We start from the raw sequence: 19396 nt of genomic DNA, 5'->3' as shown, positions 1-19396 counted from the left end.
AGGATTCTGAGGAAATATTAAAGGAAGTAAAGAGAAAGAGAAAAAAACTTATTAATGCAAACACATTCAAATAACCAGGAAGAGGAGACACCCACCACTTCAAGCACTGCTCTTCACCCAACTCCATTTGCTTCCTTAGACTAATTTCCCATAGTTCAACACACGGAATTTGCAGGACTTAAAACATAGAGCATGCCTCACCCACAATGTAAATATTAAAGTTCATCATTTAAGAATTTCTTTTTCAACGTGTATCTTTATAGTTCAACTGTCTTTGAAGGGTCAAGGAAAAATAAACAGATTTCATAGGTCACAGGGTAAGACGTTCACATTGTTTCATTGAGTGCCCAGGCCCTAGGTTGGAAATGGGGAAGCAGCTGCAGTATATAAACAACAGACTTTGGTAGCACCACAGCTATGCATTTCCCATCAGTTTCCTTACTTTAAACTTTCCTTGATATGCCACATATAAGGCATCTAAAATTTAAATGGCAATGATTTCCAGTGTCGTCAGAATCTGCTTGCTAATGTCTATCAGATATTATTATCTATCAGATGCTAAGATGTTTACTCTCCATCCTGTATGCCGTTCATTATAGCTGGACAGCTGGGAAGGCCCCAGGGTGTCTAGCAATTAGCTTTTCATGTATTCAGCTTGCAAGTGGAAGCTAAGCATTGGAAAGACCCTAAGTTCTTGGTATTGCCTCTTCTTTCCTTGGGTCTAGGCTTTTTAGACAGTGCTAGGTGTTTTTGGAGAGAGGGTGCCATAGCTTTACAACTTACGATGTGGGGAGACAAATTTATATATTTCATTGAATGTGGGGTATGTTCCCACAGGGTGAAACAAGACAAAAGGAAAAATAGCGAACTGTCTTCGCAGCCCCAGGGTGAAGCCAGCTATTCAGTATTAATTACTTCCCAGAGTGTCGTGGTATTTGTTGAGCTGGCTCTCTGAACATGGTCCCGGTGAGCCTGTGAGTGGTCAGCTTGATGGCTTGCCTTTAAGAACTCTAATGGGTGGCGTCTAATTTGACTTTCCTCTCCCTCTTTATAGCCCTTTATCCTATGACCAGAGCGTTCTTCTGAAAACCTAGCCACCTTGTGCCATTCTCTCTTCTGCTGACTCTTTTTCCAAGGAATAAGCTTCTAGCAAGTTCTCCCACATTGCCAACTCTTTCTCTATTTGCAGTATCAGTGATGTCTGCTTCCCTCCAGTTTGGCTGTCCGTCTGCTCCTTTTGAATGTTATTACGAACTCCATTTTGGTTCCCCAAATTTAGACATATAATTTTGATTAGACATATAAATTTGATTTTCCCAAATCGTATACATCTTTCTTCCCTTTTTCGGTCCCACTTTTTCTTTCCAGGGTCATGTAGCCCAGGCTGGCCTTGAACTCTAAATTTGCCTGCCTCAGCCTCCTGAGATTCCTGACATGCTATCTCACTCAGTCCCGTCCCCATAGATCAGCTACTCTGTATTTCTCTGTTCTCGGAAACATGCTCATTCAACAGAGACAGGATGCTCGTCATCTCTCTGCTCCTCTGTTTTTATGAGACTAAGGATGTTTTCTCACCATTTAATTCTCACTGCTTCTGGTTCAGCACCTTGCATATCCCGACATGCTCAGTGCATTAAGAATCATCACATATAAGAACGTGCTGTCAGTGTATATTTTAACCCAAAGCATTCCCCCCCCCCCAGGCAATTGCTGTGAATCTTTGAGGAGTTCTATAAAAAGACTCGGATCTAATTTTGAGCATTTCTCTTGTTAATATTTACACTGAACTGCAGCCTTTTGTATGTTAATAGTTATGAACCATGCTCACCTGCTACAATCCGGCAGTGAGAAGCACAGGGCACCATCCTGCCCACATTCTAGTCTCTAGTTGTTACCAGTGGTGATGGATAATTAAGCCACTTATTTGTATTAATTGGGAGGCTGCACTAGACAAAACTTCTAACTGTGGCTTTCTAGCACCTCCAGTTGGAACTCTATGGCAGAGTGAAATATAGATGTCCTCTGATGGAGCATCTCCCCACTCTCTCCGGGCAGGGAGTAGGAATTCTAACAAAACATCCTTGAGTAAGTTAATCTCTCTCTCTCTCTCTTAATAATTTGCTTTATGTATGTATGTATGTATGTATGTATGTATGTATGTATGTATGTGTATTGGTGTGAGAATGTCAGACCCCCTGGAACTGCATTTATAGACAGTTGTGAGCTACCGTGTGGGTACTGGGAATTGAACCTGGGTCCTTGGGAAGAGCAGCCAGTGCTCTTAACCACTGTGCTCTCTCTCCAGCTCCATAAGTTAATCTCTCCAGTCTCAATTTTCTTCACACATAGACTCGGGAAGAACAACCTTGGTACGATGCCTAAGAGGGTATTAATCCAGCTGTTAACTCTGTGCTTGCTCACAGGCGTTTATCATGAATATCAGTTGCGACTGCTATTGTACATGTCATGCTACTGCTGCTGTGGCCTTCAGGACTCTTGCTTTTATCTTTAACATTTTATCATAATAATCTTTTGGTTGCCTTTTCTCCTCCCTTCCTGACTCCTTCCCTCCCTCCCAACATGATAATTTCTGGCAAAGTTTCAGTCCCTTGTCCTTTATTTCCCTTCTCACACTGGGGTCTTCAGGACGCTTTTCTGCCTTTTAAGGTCACATTTCATTTTAACCTCCATTAGGATCTAAACACCACACCCTGACTGGGTGCCTACCCTGTGCCAGACACTGCTCTGGGTCTAAGGGGAGTCAGGTTTATCGGGTAAGTCCTTGTTGGGGAACACGTGACTGATTGACAAACTGGTGTGGCTGGCTTATCTTTGGTGAGATTTTTTTTCTCATTGGGATTCCTCCTAATGATTCTTAAAATAATAAACATTCTTAGAAGCACATGGTAAAGCAGTTCTCAATGCCCTTATTTCCATGCAACTTTACAGCTCCTTGCCTGAAGAGACTGACTTCATTTCAACATGCTCCTTTAAATAAACGTGTTTTCATTATGAGGCAAGCCTTGTTTATCACTTCATCTTGTCTTTATGATGTATGTGTTTTCTTAAGGGTGGCCATGTTTTATCTAGCTTTTTTTGTTATTCAGTATTTTATATAATTACTAATGAAGGAATAGAATATTATAATTTGACTTTAAATTTAAAATTACCCATAGTTTTCATGGGCCCTTTTTAGAAACTCCATGCTCCATAGATACATAATCTATAAAGTTTGCTTGATATGAAATTTGTGCTGCTGCATTAGAATACATGCAGCTTTCAAAACCACAGTTAAGGTATCATGAATACATATATACATACATATATATGATGCAACTTCAATGTATAATGAGATAGAATGCTTATTTACTTGTTTTTTTAATACTTTCCTCTTTAAGTATTAATATATTAAAACCTTATGAAAGGAGACATAGGAAAAAAAACAGAATGACATAAATAGAGAATGGAAGCCTGGCCCTAGACCAGGACTTCAGAAATAGAAGGGAGAGAAATGTATCTGGGAGGAGAGTCTGCTTTTAGGACATTCGAGCATGCATCTTTAAATATGAGACTCATTTCTGGAAAGAACATAGGGTCCTGAGGGTACAGATTCTGGTTGCCTTGTTTTAAATTTACTCTGGCGATTGCAGAGACTCAACAAAAGTGTTGAGGGAGAGGAGACCTGAATGCACTGGGACAGATCAGGAATCGCAAACAGATTATCTCCACAGAAGTAACAGCATCAAAAGAACACACACATGCACATCTCTTCTTACCGCTGGGCAATGTTTCCATGGTTACTGAATGAGTCACTTCAGTTGGCATGGATGTGATCTAAGTACCTTCAGCATAACCTGTTCTCATCCTTTCCAAAAAGTGGGTAGAATATTAAGGAAGTCCTAATGTTTACGGAGTCACAACAGCTAGCCAAGTCATGCAGAGTCAACATACTTCAGTAGTATCTTGTCATAATGGTAATAATGCACAGAAGTAGACATAGAAGAATTTTAGCAAATTGCTATGTTATATTTTATGGTACTTTTGCATTTACAATGAGCAAATTTTACTTGGTTAGGTCAATGCTTTCTTATTTTAAAATTAAGGAAAAATTGGTATTAGTTCTCTGAATTTCTGGTAGAATTCTGCACTGAAACCATCTGGTCCTGGGCTTTTTTTTAGTTGGGAGACTTTTAATGACTGTTTCTATTTCCTTAGGGGTTATAGGTCTATTTAAATTGTTTATCTGGTCTTGTACCAGGCTCTGCTGACTCCCCATGGGAGGCCTTACCTTGTTGGAGGAGGGAATGGGGAGGAGGTTAGGGGGGAAGGCTGGAGGGTCAGGAGGAGGGGAGAGGGGGATCTGTGGTTAGTATGTAAAATGAATAAAAAATTCCTTAATTAAAAAAAGAAATTAGAGGCCCACAGAAATCCACAAAGATACCCACACAACAGACTGCTGGCAATGGTTGAGAGACAGCCCGAACTGACCTACTCTGGTGATGGGATGGCCAAACACCCTAATTGTCGTGCTAGAAACCTCATCCAACTACTGAGGGATCTGGATGCAGAGATCCATGACTAGGCCCTGGGTGGATCTCTGGGAGTCCAATTAGCGAGAATGAGGAGGGTTTATATGAGCGAGAATTGTTGAGACCAAGGTTGGATAAAGCACAGGGACAAATAGCCAAATGAATGGAAACACATGAACTATGAACCAATGGCTGAGGGGTCCCCACTGGATCAGGCCCTCTGAATGGGTGAGACAGTTGATTGGCTTGATCTGTTTGGGAGGCATCCAGGCAGTGGGACTGGGTCCTGTGCTCATTGCATGAGTTGGCTGTTTGAAACCTGGGGTCTATGCAGGATCGCTTGGCTCGGCCTGGGAGGAGGGGACTGGACCTACCTGGACTGAGTCTACCAGGTTGATCTCAGTCCTCGGGGGAGGCTTTGCCCTGGAGGAGATGGGAATGGGGGGGGGGGCTGGGGGGAAGGTGAGGGGGACGGGAGGGGGGGAGAACAAGGGAATCCGTGGCTGATATGTAGAACTGAATTGTATTGCAAAATAAAAAATAAAAAATAAAAAAAAATAAAACAACAACAACAAAAAAGAAATTAAGAAAAAGTTAACAATTTTGTAGCTAAATTATCAAATTAAGCCTTTTATCAGATCTTGGGTACATGACAGAGAAAAAAATACTTGAAAAGACTGACTTTATTTCAACAAGTTCTTTAAACTGTGTCTTCATTAGGAAGTAAGTCTTCTTCATCAAGGTAATTAAATCATTATGATGTAACAAAATATGGTATCCTAAAATGACCCCTGGTGTGCTTATTTTATGGTTAAAAAATGATGTTCATTCCACATTTTAACATAAAGCAAGATGAACAGCTGATTCGGGGAAAGCAGCTAAACTCTAGAAAACACACTTTTATCGCCATTTTGAGTTAGTGGCTAGCGTTGGTCTGGGACTCTGCTGTGGGTGGAGGTGATACTTTCCTAAATGACTCAGTCATGGGAATACAATTGATTTAAAGATTAGCTGATCCTTACAATATGGTCTTGTCTTACTTAGGGTTTTTATAGCTGTGACAAAATACCATGTATAGTAAAGTGAGTTGGGGAGGAAAGGGTTTATTTGGCTAATACATTAGCATTGCTGTTCATCACTGAAGGAAGTCAGGACAGGAACTCAAGCAGGGCAGGAAACTAGAGTCAGGAGCTGGTGCAGAGGCCATGGAGGAGTGCCACTTACTGGCTTATTTCCTGTGGCTTGCTCAGCTTACTTTCTTATAGAGCCTAGGACCACCAGTCCAGGGATGGCACCACCCACCATGGGCTGGGCCCTCCCCCATTGATCACTAACTGAGAAAATGTCTTACAGCTGGATCTCACGGAGGCATTTCCTCAAATGAGGCTCCTTCCTCTCTGATGAATCTACCTTGTGCCAAGTTGACACACAAAACCAGCTAGTACAGGCCTTGTATTTAGGATTGGATGTGACAAAGACAATTTCCATACTCAAATCTTGTAATTAATTGACTTTTAGTAAACTCAGACAAAATAACTTCTGCAGAGATTACTAGACTGTTCAATTAAAAAAAAAAATCCCACAAAGCACAGTACTTGTTTTTGTATCTACACAGCCAGACCAAGGGTTCAAGGTTCTGTCTTTGGTTATAAAGATCCGAGGGTTTATAGGAGCCTGTGACTGTGATTCTCAAAGAACACCACTGCATTTGTTGAGGCAACCTGGCCAGCTTGGTTCCTACCTTTATCACCTGGGCAAAGGTTTGTACTCTCCTGGCACTCAGAGAGGAGCTCTTAGCTTGTCAAAACCAAACCAAACTAGCAAACAGCCTGCCTGTCCCCCGCCAAGATGTTTGTGGATGGGAATCGTCTTGAGGATTATTTGGCTAGGCTTGCGTCTGCCATTATATATGATGCTGTAATTGTAAGTGGATCTAGAGGTACACTGATGGATACTTCTTACTGTCTTGACTATGGAAATGTAGGGGTTAGGAAGCTTAGTGTTGGTCAGAGAGCAAAGCTGTGCTGAAATCTGGTTAACTAAACGTCTCCTTTTTATTTACCAGATTCTCACAAACTGAAGCACAGCAACACCAGTTATTTTAACCAGAGAGCCATTCCTAACCCTAAACTTAATCATGGTGATTCTAAGATGAGGCAGATAGTAAATGAAGATGAACGACATTTACCAGGCCCTTATGAGACCTCGTAGGTATCCTAAACAGTTAATCAAGAAGTACATTAAGTTGCACTGTTTCAATGCTTTGGAAAAAGACAGACTAGAGATGAACCCCAGTGGTGTGTCTATCTGCCTTGTGAGGAATTAGTCGTGATGCTCAAGTCCCTGATGGCATCTCCAGCACTGAATGGTGCCAGTCACTAATCAGGAGCATCACCAGTGCTTTCTCAGAGAAGGAGTCACCTACTAGAGTTGAGCCTTCCCATATTTCCTGCCTCCACTGTAAAACAAGATGGGACACTTACTTGCCTTTAGGTGCTGTGAGGATTAGATGATGTGTGTAATAGAGTATGGTAAGAAATCCATGAACAAAAACTGGACTTGGTGGTTCAGGCCTATAATCCCAACACTCAGGAAGGAAATGGGAGAAGTTTGAGGCCAGCCTGAGCTGCAGAGCATAAAAAACAAAGCAAGCAAGCAAACAAACAAAAAGCATGCCTCAAACAAAACAAAAGCCCTTAAAACAAAGGACCGGGCAGATAGCTCAGTTAGAAAAGCACTTGATATGAAAGCATAGAGAACCAAGGTCAGCACCCCAGCACTCACCCATATAAAAATGTCAGGAGTGATGGTGTGTGTGATAATCCCAGTGCCAGGGAGGCAGTGGCAGGGGGAACCCTGTGACTTACCGGTCAGTCAGTCTAACTAGTTGATGAGCCACGAGTCAAAAAGAAATCCTGTCTCAAAGGAGGGGGACGCCATTTGTGGGGATGACAGTTTGTCTTAATCTCTGGTCTCCATGTATGGGGAGAGAGACAGAGAGACAGAGAGAAGGAGAGACAGAGACAGAGAGAGACAGAGACAGAGAGCTACAGAAACTGTTTATTTCCTTACATAGTAAAGTATATTTTCCCAGCATTGAACAAATAGAACTTGGTTCAGGGAACATACTAAACAGTTAAATCTACAGAGCTGACAAAGGACAGGAAGCTGGGGTGAGTGCTATATGCCTATAATCCTAGGTCAAGCCAGAAGAATTTCAAGTTCAAAGCCAGCTCAGGCTGCAGACCGAGCTCAAGGCTAGCCCAGGTAAATTATAAAGGCCCTGTCTCAAAAGAGTGGGAAAAAAGCGGGGGGATTTGCTCAGTGGTAGGGCGTTTGCCTCTTATGTAAGACCCAGCTTGGACTCCGATGTGGTGAAAAGGGGTAGGGGTTGTGGGGAGATGTAGCTTTTCCTTTGACCTTCTCCGCAGATCTAAGAAAAATCTCCCCTCCCGCACAGCGCTGCTTTGTGTGGGCTTTTGTAGTAAGTAGTTCCTTCTGAAATTTCTTCCACATTCAGTCTTCTGAATAAGAGAAGAGCAGGCCCTCCCTCGCCTGCCTAGAACTGGTTTGAGGAGGAGGACGGCCCTCGTCATCCTGACAAATGGTCACAGGTCTGCAGCTTTGGGAGACAAGGTCTCAGTGTCAAGAGCCCCTGTTTCCGGTCTGCGAACACAGGGAATGATGCAGATCTTCAGGTTCCTGGAAGAGGGCTTATGACTTTCTCACTTTTTCTTTTTACTTAGTCTAATGACTCATATTCCAGATGGTTCTGTTCAGATTTAGAATGATCACGATCCACTCTGTGTTGGTGGCAGAGGGGGGGGGTGGTTTGGGACACTGGCATTTCATGTACAGTACAACTTACATAATTTTTCTTCAGGGAGCTGGGGGAGATATAGCACACTCAATGTTAAGCATTTCTGATTCCTTTAACATTAGAAGATATCAGATCTCAGTAGTTCATCCTTGGGGTGTTTTAATTTATATATTTAGTGGCTAATTTCCTCTGTCACTAATGGATTTTTATTATAAAAGAATACTTTAATGCTATTGAAAAATAGTCAAACAAAGGATCGTAAGTCTAATATACAAACTAATAGAGAGAATACAATCTGATTTTTAAGAACAGCAACATGAATTTTGTCAAACGGAAAAATATCCCCAAATATACGTTTTGTCACTCACATGGTGAGTTGAAATTTTTAAATATTAATTTCTTTCACATACAGTTTATATTAAAGAACAGCTCTTCTTTGCTGTTGCTCCCAGGGTAGAGCCCTGAATTGGGGGACTGGAGGGCTCCCTGTGAGGATGTGGCGCTACCACTGTCAATCAACGTCATAAGCCACCTTCCTTTTAGATGTTTTGAAATACATCCCCGTCCACTCAAATGAACATTTTATGGTCTGGCCTTTAAACATTTCTCAAGGGATAAAAAGTTGGTCATTGTCCTGTGGTGCTATTGAGAAGAGGTTGATGGGGGGAGCCAAGTGGGAGGAAGCTAAGTCATTGGGAGTGTGCCCTCGGACAGGACAGTGGGACACCTTGCTGCTCCCCTGTTTCACCTTGCTTCTTGGTCTTTTCCTCTACCCCACGTTCTATACCATGATGCTCTGCTTCAACACAGGCCCAAAGACAACAGCAGGGCTGAATACCGTAGACTGAAACTGACCCTTGGAAGTCCAGGGTAGCCCAGATGTTTTGTCATAATGATGGAAAAATGAGTAACCAAGACACTATCAGGATGAGAGAGAAGGTGGATTAAGTCGTATGCTTCAGTAGTAGTTAGGATTTTGCAAAATGTGAGCAGCACTTACATTCAGGAAGGTGTTAGAGAATTCCAGTGATTTAGTTATTTCTGTCACTAATAAGACATCCTTCAGAAAATGTCTTTTTAGTCCTTCTGGGACTAGTGACAACCTTCAGATAATGTCCTTCCGAGGCTAAAATGTCAGAGGTCCCTCTTTGACTGCTGTAGGCACTGGCATAGGATCCATATTGCAACAGTTACTTTACACTGGCCATCTCAGGGATGAAAAATTGAAATAGCTCAACTTACATCCTACTCTAGAGGTAATGGGACTGTATAGATCCAGGCTTTACTTTATATGCATCCCTGCTTTTTGAGCTGGGCATCAGGCACCTGGCCTGAATGTCTCTAAGTTAACAGGAATGTTGGAGATGGGCCTAGCAGGAGGAAATTGGGTTATTGGAGCTGTGCCTTTGAAAGGGATGGTGGGATGTTAACTATCATAGATCTGGAAAGAGACTCCTTGCCTTTCCAGTTCAGATCAAAGTTCTACCCAATTTTATTCTTCCTAACAAAATGACATGTTAATTTAAAAACAGTCAATGGATATATTTACTGATCATTCCTATGGAGACTGCTAAGTAGGTGAATCATCTTCTATTATGACACAAGCAACTTGTGGTCCTATCTATTCACAGGATGCTCTCGTGGCCAAGCATCTACACAATGGAAATGGCTTAAAGAGGAGTTTGGAGAACTCAAATGGTTAATTTAAACCTCTCATCTCAATGATATTCAGAGTTTGCTGGAGTATACAATGCCATCCTGGTGATTCAAACACAGGGACTCTAACCCTGCACACTGAAAATGGAGGGATATTTGGAACTTAGAATAGAACATTCTCCACATGGAAAACATGTCAGATGGTTAATGCCAATGAGGAATTTCAACAGGCTCCGTAAGCAGCATAAGGCAAAACAGCCACCTCACTAATCACTTCTTCTCTTATTGGCTTAGCAAAATATTTATAAAATACATTTTCTGTGTCATGCTTAATTAAGCCTCTTGGTATTTATTTTTCAATGAGATTCTCTTTGTCCTTACACAAAAAACTGTTACAATAATCAAAGATTAGGAAGTCTAGTTTTTGTCTGTTTATTTACATCTATCCATCCATCCATCTATCCATCTATCTATCTATCTATCTATCTATCTATCTATCTATCTATCATCTATCTATCTATCCATCCATCTATCCACTCATCTACCCACCCACTCATATTTTCATACTGCAGAAGACTAAGAACATCACACAGATTATTATTGACTGCAATAATGGAAAACAAATTCTACAATCTTCTGCCTGTGCCCTGATATGTGACCTTTCTTTTCACATAATTTTTAGTGATCTTTCTTGAAAAGCGTGTGCATCCAAAAAAATGTGACTTACAATGGAGGAAGTAACTTATTTCCTATACAAAATAAACTATCAGAAAAGATGGAAAGTTCAGTGGAGACTGATGACCTTCTAAATGGTTTGCATGAGAGCAAATAATTCCAGGGTGTTTCCTGGCTCTCCAAGGTCACAGTAATCAAGGGGCATGTGAAGATGTAGAAAACTCCATCATCTTGGAAGATTATCTCAAATACAGAATGTGAATAGGAAGGGCATTGAAGTATAACAGAAAGAATTAAAAACAAAGTGATACTTTCACAAGGAAATTCACAGCACCAAGAAAAAAGTGAGTTGTGAACCTATGTGGCTACTCATATATTCTTCAGGAGTTCACGTGCTGTCTGAGACCAAAGTGCCTGGGTGATAATCAGGGATGGTTAGTCCTCCCGTTCTCTGGATGCTAGTTTTGCTCAGAAATAGCAAGGACCAGATGCCCAAGTCTTTCACTGGATCCTGCAGAACGGATTAGCTGTATGCGTGTGCAAGAAAGTGAGTGTTGAGTTTGCGAGATGAAGGGTAAGATTTGAACCTGTAATAGATGCATTGAAGCTGTTTCCTGCTTGGAGATGACTCCATGTCTAATAGTGGCTGTTGCTGTGTGAGTTGTGTTTTCCCAGAAGATATGTTGACGTCAGTATCTATAACACTTGGTATCTGTGAAGGTGGCCTTATTTAGAAGTAGCATCTTTGGAGTTACAAAGTTAATTGAACAGGGTACCTAAATGCAATGTCAGTTTCCCAGGGGGTTGAGGAAGAGAGATGTTGAGGCTGATGTGGAGACAGTCATGAAGGAGGAGGACTTGTGTGACCACAGACCCAGAGACTATGATCATGTCACTACAGCCCTGGGATGCCAGGAATTGCTAGAAGCCACCAGATCTTTGGAAGAGGCAAAGGAGGATTTCCCCCTACAACAGTCTTAAAGGCAACACGGCTCTTCTAACTCATTGATTTCAGAGTTCTATTGGGGAATAACAGAGTTACCAATTTATTTTTATTTCAACAACCTTAGAAAACTAATTCACTGGCTGAAGTATAGACTTGAGGCCTTTTGTTATTAGCAGTCCAAGGTTGTCATTAGCGACCAACCAAATTTAACCAATTTGACCCAAGGGGGTGTTGAAAATTAAGGAAATCAACACTGGGGTTGTGTGTATGAGGGTAGATTTGTGAAGACTCCTTTGTGAAGTTAGAAGGAAGTTAGTCCTAGAAGTTCAAATGGCCTTTTAACGAAAGTCATATCACTTGAAGTAGATCTCAGGCAGGGCATGATATGCCATGCTTCATAAATGTCCTCCAATCTGTAATTTGACAACTTAACCCTACACTGCCTGGAGTGGGATAGGAAGCTGGAATGGACATTCCTGATGGTGGTGCCTTTGTACCCATTGGTATCTATGTGAGAAGGAAGATTTTTTTAGTATAAGGGTAGAGTTCAGTTACTCTCTCAGTGTTCCTGAGACCTACTCAAGAATATTTCATCACGTCTGCTTGGGATGTGAGTCAGTGGCAGAGTGCTTACCGAGCATGTACAAGGTCCTAGGTTCCATCCCTAGCACTCCTAAATAAACAAAACAATCACTAAGCAAAAAGGAAGTTCTCTTGAGATCCTGTCCTGGCCCCCCCTTCCTCTGAGGTCCCCTAGGGACCTTCTGAATCAGCTTAAACACAGGCGTCTGTGCAAATCCCAAGGTAGGCATCCTTCTGGGAATAACAGAGGTAAAGGTCAAGAGGAGGTCAGGGTATACTTATATTCTTAGGGCCACTGTCTTAGGTCCTTAACTTCACTGAGATATCTTTTTGTTGTTGTTGTTAAAATACATGCATTTAATTTCTTCCCAGCACCAGGAGCCCCAAACCCAGGCCAACCGAGGTTCCCCATGAGGGCAGCATACCTTCTGAAGAAATGCACCCAGATCAGAATGGTATATGAGTCTGTCCTATTCTGGCTCTAGAAGAGAAATGTTACAATGAATAGGTGGGTGGGGTCTGCTCGACAATTGCAAAATCACCAAAATAGAAGCAAGATCTAACCAGGCAAAACCTATCTTTATCAGGGTAGGTTTTATTCTTAACAAAGCTTGATGTTCACTTCCCCAAAAGACTAAAAAAAAAAAAAAAAAAAAAAAAAAAAAGAGTTGAAAGGAAACTCTGCAAACACATTTATTATTGTGAGTGAATTACATATCACAATTAGTTTGTACTCAATAATTATATGAAATTAGTAAACTAGAGCTATTTACTCTGGGTCACATTAGATGCTTATGAAGCAATGTTGACTGTCCTAGATCCTGACATGTTTTGCTGATTCATTTCCTCTCTTCTTGGTCCTCATTTAAGACAAAATTCTTCTTCCAAAGATTTATGTGGCCACTGATGGGTATTTTAATAAAATGGAACGGTGGAGTAGAGTAGCAGGTTCACACACTCCACACTCCACACCTGCATCCCGGACTCCTCTGAGCTTTTCTAGTCCATTCTAAATATGTGTAGAGTAGGCTAGGCGAGGAGAGGGATACAGATCCATAGAGGGAAGCAATTATTTGTTTACATTATGAAATAAGCCTTCCCAAAGAGCTCTCCCTGCTTACACCACTGGTGGCTACCACACTTTTGTCTCCCACCCCCTGCTAAAGCCGAAGGGTTACTTTTGCTCCCTGTCATCAAAAATGCCTTTCCTTTATCACTATGCATTCATTCACTGAAAAAAAAATCATCTTTTAGGGATGGATGAGTCTCTGCGGTGGAGAGGAGTGCAGTAGCTCATCTGACTGTGTAAGGTCTTGGATGTGTTAACAGAGGAGAAACATTCTCTCCTTTCAGGTAAATCATACGATATTTTAAACAAGTGTCTAGGATTTCTAAATACAAGGTTTAATCCTGCAGCAGAAATTTGAGACAAAGTAGGAAGCCACAGTCATAGGAAATGGTGTGAGTATTTTGGAGCTAAAGGGAACTTCTCTGTGGTCTTCCATGCTCAGCATCAGCCCGGTTCACAGGATGGCTCTGATTTCGTGGTGAGAAGCAATGCGTGTTTCTGGAGATCACTCCCCTAGCAGCAATAAATACTTCATTTCTGACATCCTAGGACACTTGCTTCAGATGAGTCATAATAAATTATTTCTCCCTTCCAGGCAGAATACTATTTGTGGCATCTGCAAATTGGGAAGAAAGCATTTCTTTCCTAGAGGGAAGCACTGTGACGAGGAGAAAGGACAAATTACACACTCAGGCATGCACATGCAGCCCTGCGCCAAATCCCCTGCAGTCTTTATTCTCCTTAAACTACCTGTTTGCAAATAGCATTGGAGGATTAATCTCACCAAAACTGCATCTGCTTCTGTATCAGATGTTTGTTAATCCCTACACTATATCACAGAAATAGTCCACAGTATGTACATCTGTGATTGTACGCACTTTTGTGCCTTAACCACAGAACAGACAAAAACAGCTTACTAACACATCTAAAGCCCTGCGTGTGTGCCTCTGTGAAGCCAAAGTCATTTAGCAGTCATGATTAACAGACAACCCTGGAAAATATTTAGACCGTAACATTTTAATACAACTCTAGTGTTGCTGGGTTCACCATCAGACAGGTATAGTATTCCCTGGAGCTAGCACTTATCAAAATTGCTATGTCACAAAGCTCTTTCCCAAGCTCTCACATTAAGCCAGGTTATGCTTACAATACCAGACAAGATGGGCCCTGCCATTCCCCGCCCTCTCCCCCATTTATAAATTGGAAATAGAGCCACGGCCAGGTGCCAAGTTACTCAGGCCTCAGTGGTGGCGTGGGTCTCCTGCACTGCAGCCTACCTTTGACATCAGTGCTCAGATATGGAGTCATTCTTATTGCCATAAAATGGACCTGCTGTAACAGTCTTAAGTAGTTTTTGTCAACACTGCTTCTTGAGAGCTTGGATGTGAAGACAGTGAAGACCTAATTTCGATAAATTTTAAAGTCTTAGCATCCTCAAAAAAGGATTAATCATGAAGATGTTGTGGTGCAAATCTAGTCTTTTATTAAACAACAAAGCAAGCTTGCACCTAAGGCAACAGTACGCTGCAGGTCAGAAATGGGTGTTCTCAATGGGTGTTGTGTGAGGCTTGAGAGCATCCCAGAAGCCGATCATGAGAGTCTGGGTATTTGCAGGTTCCTCACCAGAGAATGTAAGACTCAAGGGAAAGTTGGAGAAGAAATCAGGGTGGGGGTGTTAAGGAAGGGTTAAAAATCAATGTCATCTGGGGCTGGAGAGATGACTCAGTGATTAAGAGCATTGGCTGTTCTTCCAGAGAACCCAGGTTCAATTCCCAGCACCCACATGGCAGCTCACAGCTGTCTGTAACTCCAGTTCCAGGGCTTTTGACACCCTCGCACAGACATACAGGCAGACAAAACAACAATGAACATGAAATAAAAATAAATTAAAAAAAAACAGTGCCATCCATGTGAATGATCACATTATGTTTTCATACGTGTACAGAAAAGAGGACCCAAACAAAATACCCTTTCTAAATGGGGTCAATGCTTGCTTAGCCACAGGTATGTGAATGACACCAACCCTAGTTTTCCATAGTTATTCTTGGGGGTCTTTAGCTCACAGTCATCTTAATACACTCACCTGATAGCACCAGGCCCCACCAGGACTTTGCCTAAGGCTAACTTTTTTGTGTTTGCAAATCCACTAGGGTTTCAAAAGATGTCACCTGCACAACATTGCATCTTCAGCAGGGACTTGGAAAATCAAAAGCTGATAGTCCGTCTCAGGGTAAGAAGAAATGCTTTTCAACAGGCAAACATGATTCTCCTCACCCAATATGAGCATGCTCATTGGCATACCTTTTCCCTTTGCCTCATCGGGAAGCCAACATTTTAAAATTCCAGGTTAGCAGGTCAGGTGAAGTATGATTCAAACGCCTTAGCGATGCCGATTGGCACTTGGGAGTGATACCCAAGGTAAGGATTCAGCATTGACGCAGTCGTGTCCCCCCGTCTCTAATTATGTCTTGTGCTTTAAAAGCAATACCTCTCACTGTCGAGAAGCGAGGTAGATTTTCCAGTGATTGTTCTAACTGGCAACTGGACTTAGAATTTCCATCGCCTTTAGGTTTCAGGCTTCGAACTTGAAACGGCTCCTAACAAAAAAAACCGCACTGACCTAAATCTGACCCTTGACCTCTCCCCAAAACTGGTGGGGAGAGGGAGATGGTGAAGGCAAGTGGCCCACGATGAGCTAGGGGCCACCTCTTTCCTCAATCGATGTCAAGCGTGTGTGACTTTTGCTTCCCTGGGTTGCCTGAGCTGTTTAAAGAGAGCTAGGCTGGTAATAGAGGGACAGTCCAAAAGACATTAAATTCAAATTGGAAATGGGGAAAAGAAGGGACTCTGACACACACACACACACACACACACACACACACACACACACACACACACACACACAAACCCCACAAAACTTCACAAAGGTCTAGTCCAAATCTCAGTGTTCTGGAAGGATGTGCGCAGCAGTGTTGATTCTGACACATGGACAAAGGCTGTGTGTATGCGGCCTCACATTGGTGAGGATCTAAACTAACGCCTTGGTGGGGATTAACATTTTACACAGCCGGAAAGAATGTGAGGAAGCGAAGGGCTTTTTCCCACCGACAGAACAACATTGCTCTAAAAGCAAGCTCTGTCCACCTTTGGAATACTAGACTCACGCTCAGCCCTAAGGAAAACAGAAGACATTTTATCAGCGCGGCTGTCTCCACTCAGTAAACAAGCCTGCCTGTGCTCCTCTCGGCATACAGAAACAGACGGTGTTGACCGAGGAGGAGACACAAGTACAGTTAGTTGTTTGCCAGTCAGAACAAGTGTACTGAGTCCTGAGTGATCGCCACTGAGCGTGGCTTTAAGGACTGTACTGCCAGGGGAGAAAAGAAGCACGGGATGAATAAAATAACAGAGTGAGGAGGCAAACTGACAGCCTTCTCGTGATTTCCATGTTGTCTCCTTGATCAACAGCTACCTGTGCTTGTCATTTATTTACTCAGGCAGGGCTGGTTAGGCACAGCATTCAACAAGTAAATGCTTTGCTGACCTGGAAGAACACACTATTCGCATTTAAGGTCAGGGTATACTTATATTCTTTGACCTACTGTTTTGTGTCCTTAATAATAATGCCTTGGCTAGTGCCCCCATATAACAGTAATTTTGCTAAAATACACAGAATTCATTTCTTCCCAGCACCATGAACCCCAAGCCCAGGCCACTGAGGTTCCCCATGAGGGCATCATACCTTCTGAAGAAATGTGCCCAGATCGGAAGGGTATATGAGTCTGTCCTATTCTGGATCTAGAAGGGAAATTCAAAGCATCCTCTGTGTGTGTGTGTGTGTGTTGGTGTGTGTGTGTGTGTGTGTGTGTGTGTGTGTGTGTGTGTGTGTGTGTGTGAATGATTGTGCTGCTAACCTTCAAGGGTTATTCAAATATTTTCTGAGAATTGGCTGTTTTGGGTTCCCTCTTAGAATACCATGTGTTTCATTTTTATGCAGAGCTGATGACAGGCTAGACATTCCAACAGGAGTTTAGTTAATTTAACCAATTCCTATCGGGAGAAGCAAAGTAACGGGGCTCAGCCCATCCCAGGCAAGGGATTTTCCTTCTCCCATAGCGGAGAAGGCAAAGCAGACTAGGAGGCTTTGCAAATGGACAAGTTTAGAAATAGTTTTGAGATTCTGCTTTGCCAAGTGTTTCATAAAAAAAACTCTTTCCTTTCTATTTCATGCCAAAAAATGTCACCCCCTAAATATATTTTTCCCATATCTGGCCACATGTCCAGGATTTTTTTCTTTTCCAAGAATAAATAATTTTTTCTGGGTTATAAAAATGTCACTTGCTCTATCAGATTAAACACATCTTAATATAGAAAAAGCATTTGAAACATCCCGTCAGTGGGTCTAAGAAGGCATCCTTGCTTGGGATGATTTTGTGAATTCAGATGAAATGAAAAGTTTTAAATTCCATGTGAGACTCTCAATGGAAATTTCTGGCTTGTTTCATAATGCTGCCTACTTTTTCTTTTAGTGTCCTTTTACTAAAAAGCATTAAATGAGAATTAATTTCTGTCTTTGACCATACTAATGCCTTGGCTAGCACCCTAATGCAAGGGTATTCTCTGGGCTCCATTTTCTATTTGCGTAGTTGGGAGGATTCAGCTTTTTTTTTTTTTTTAAAGCGTGAACTTGCAAATTAGCTGTCAAGTTTAATAGAAAGTGCATGAAGCTGCCTAAAGCTAACCTGTTTTCTGTTTTTATTGATCCTGCTTTGAGATAAAAGCACAGAGCCCTGGAAAGATAGCAGCAGTGTGTAGGGGATGCTCAAGTATTTCCTCTTCTACCAGCTCAGTGTGGTAATTACATTTGCAAAGCCGAACAGCTGAGTCAGGAGTCTTGAAAGTTGGAAAGAGGGCAAAATGGAAAGATGCTTGAAAGAAGCAGTAATATGTATACATCTGAAATGCACTAAATATTCATAGAGAAGTAAACCCAATGTGTTCTCTCTCCTAAAGCTATTATGGATGTGATATGCTACAGATTTAAAGTTTAACACTTGCTATTGGTGATTAGCCACTATCAGCAAGCCCATGGTGGGCAAAAGGACTTCTAAGTTGGTATATAATGTTCTTACCAGTTAGCAGGTTAATTTAATTACTAGTGTTCTGTTGGTGTGTGGAGGGGTGTTCGAGGGTGGGGAGAAAGGTTCTAGTTCCTTACAAATGGCTCCTTCAAAATGTCGTATTTTGAAGGTCCTTAATCCCTCTCCCCTTTAAGCCTAAAACTATATTTGGAGAGTTTATAAAGAAGAGAATGCACAAACATTTCTGAGATCACATGTTTTTGAAGTATCACACAGCTCCTTCAGGCAAACCAACATCTCTGGAAAAATTACCCATCTATTGAGAAACAAGAGGGTGTGACACATTATTTTGCTTGTCTTCACTATATTGCCATCGTGCCAGGAATCCCACCAACATCCTTAGCATCCATCTCTCATGTTACCTTGACATACGCCTTCCCTGCTCACGCACAAGAAATGAAGCCTTTACCATTCGGAAACATCAAGTACCCCAAAACACTTACGTTCTGTTGAACCAGGTCTCCCATGACAAAAATGATAAAACCCAATGCAGCCGATGTGCCTCTTAGGACCAGCAAAATCAGCATCATGATGCACCAGGTCCGAAACAATACCCTTCATTTGCTGCCATTGGGTTGGTGTCGACACTATAAAAAATAGATGATGGAAACACAGAGCTCCGGACAGAAACACAAGTCCTCTGTAGGAGGGGAGTCTTGTGTGGAAAGAGAGCAGAAAGAAGCGGTGGTCCCGTCTAGTCATCAAACGGGGGCTTGTCTTAGGCTGACAAGTGGCTGCACACCCGTGTACACATGCTGTCAGGGCATTCATCACTGTGGGCACGGGGCAACGCCTGGTTCAATTTTCACAAATGGCAGGAAGCTGAACATATGCGTGCCTGTTAGAATCCCTCTGGCACAGAAATGTGAGCCTGTGGAATGTCACTGTGGGGTGGGCAAGCTGGGCTCTTGATGGTTGTTTGGGTTTGCTTTATTGCTTTTTGCCAAAGGGTAATTTTCAACACCAGAGTGTCCTGTG

General features: G+C 42.1%; 1 protein-coding gene across 46 annotated transcripts in view; it reads right to left on the bottom strand.

The window, feature by feature from the left end:
- Sorbs2 (sorbin and SH3 domain containing 2) overlaps nt 1-19396 on the bottom strand; it is a 316642-nt gene that overhangs the window by 119647 nt on the left and 177599 nt on the right. For 3 of the 46 annotated variants that reach the window (XM_052752151.1, XM_052752163.1, XM_052752172.1), the window contains exon 3: nt 12634-12689. The exons of the other annotated variants lie outside the window; for them this stretch is intronic. The gene's annotated coding sequence lies outside the window, so the exon portion shown is untranslated. The remainder of the gene's footprint in view (nt 1-12633; nt 12690-19396) is intronic. 46 annotated transcript variants of the gene reach the window in all.

This window comes from Peromyscus californicus, unplaced genomic scaffold (assembly GCF_007827085.1).
Source record: "Peromyscus californicus insignis strain IS unplaced genomic scaffold, ASM782708v3 Scaffold_23__1_contigs__length_62951481, whole genome shotgun sequence".
NCBI classification, from domain to species: Eukaryota; Metazoa; Chordata; class Mammalia; order Rodentia; family Cricetidae; genus Peromyscus; species Peromyscus californicus.
This window is presented reverse-complemented; position numbering and strand designations above follow the sequence as displayed.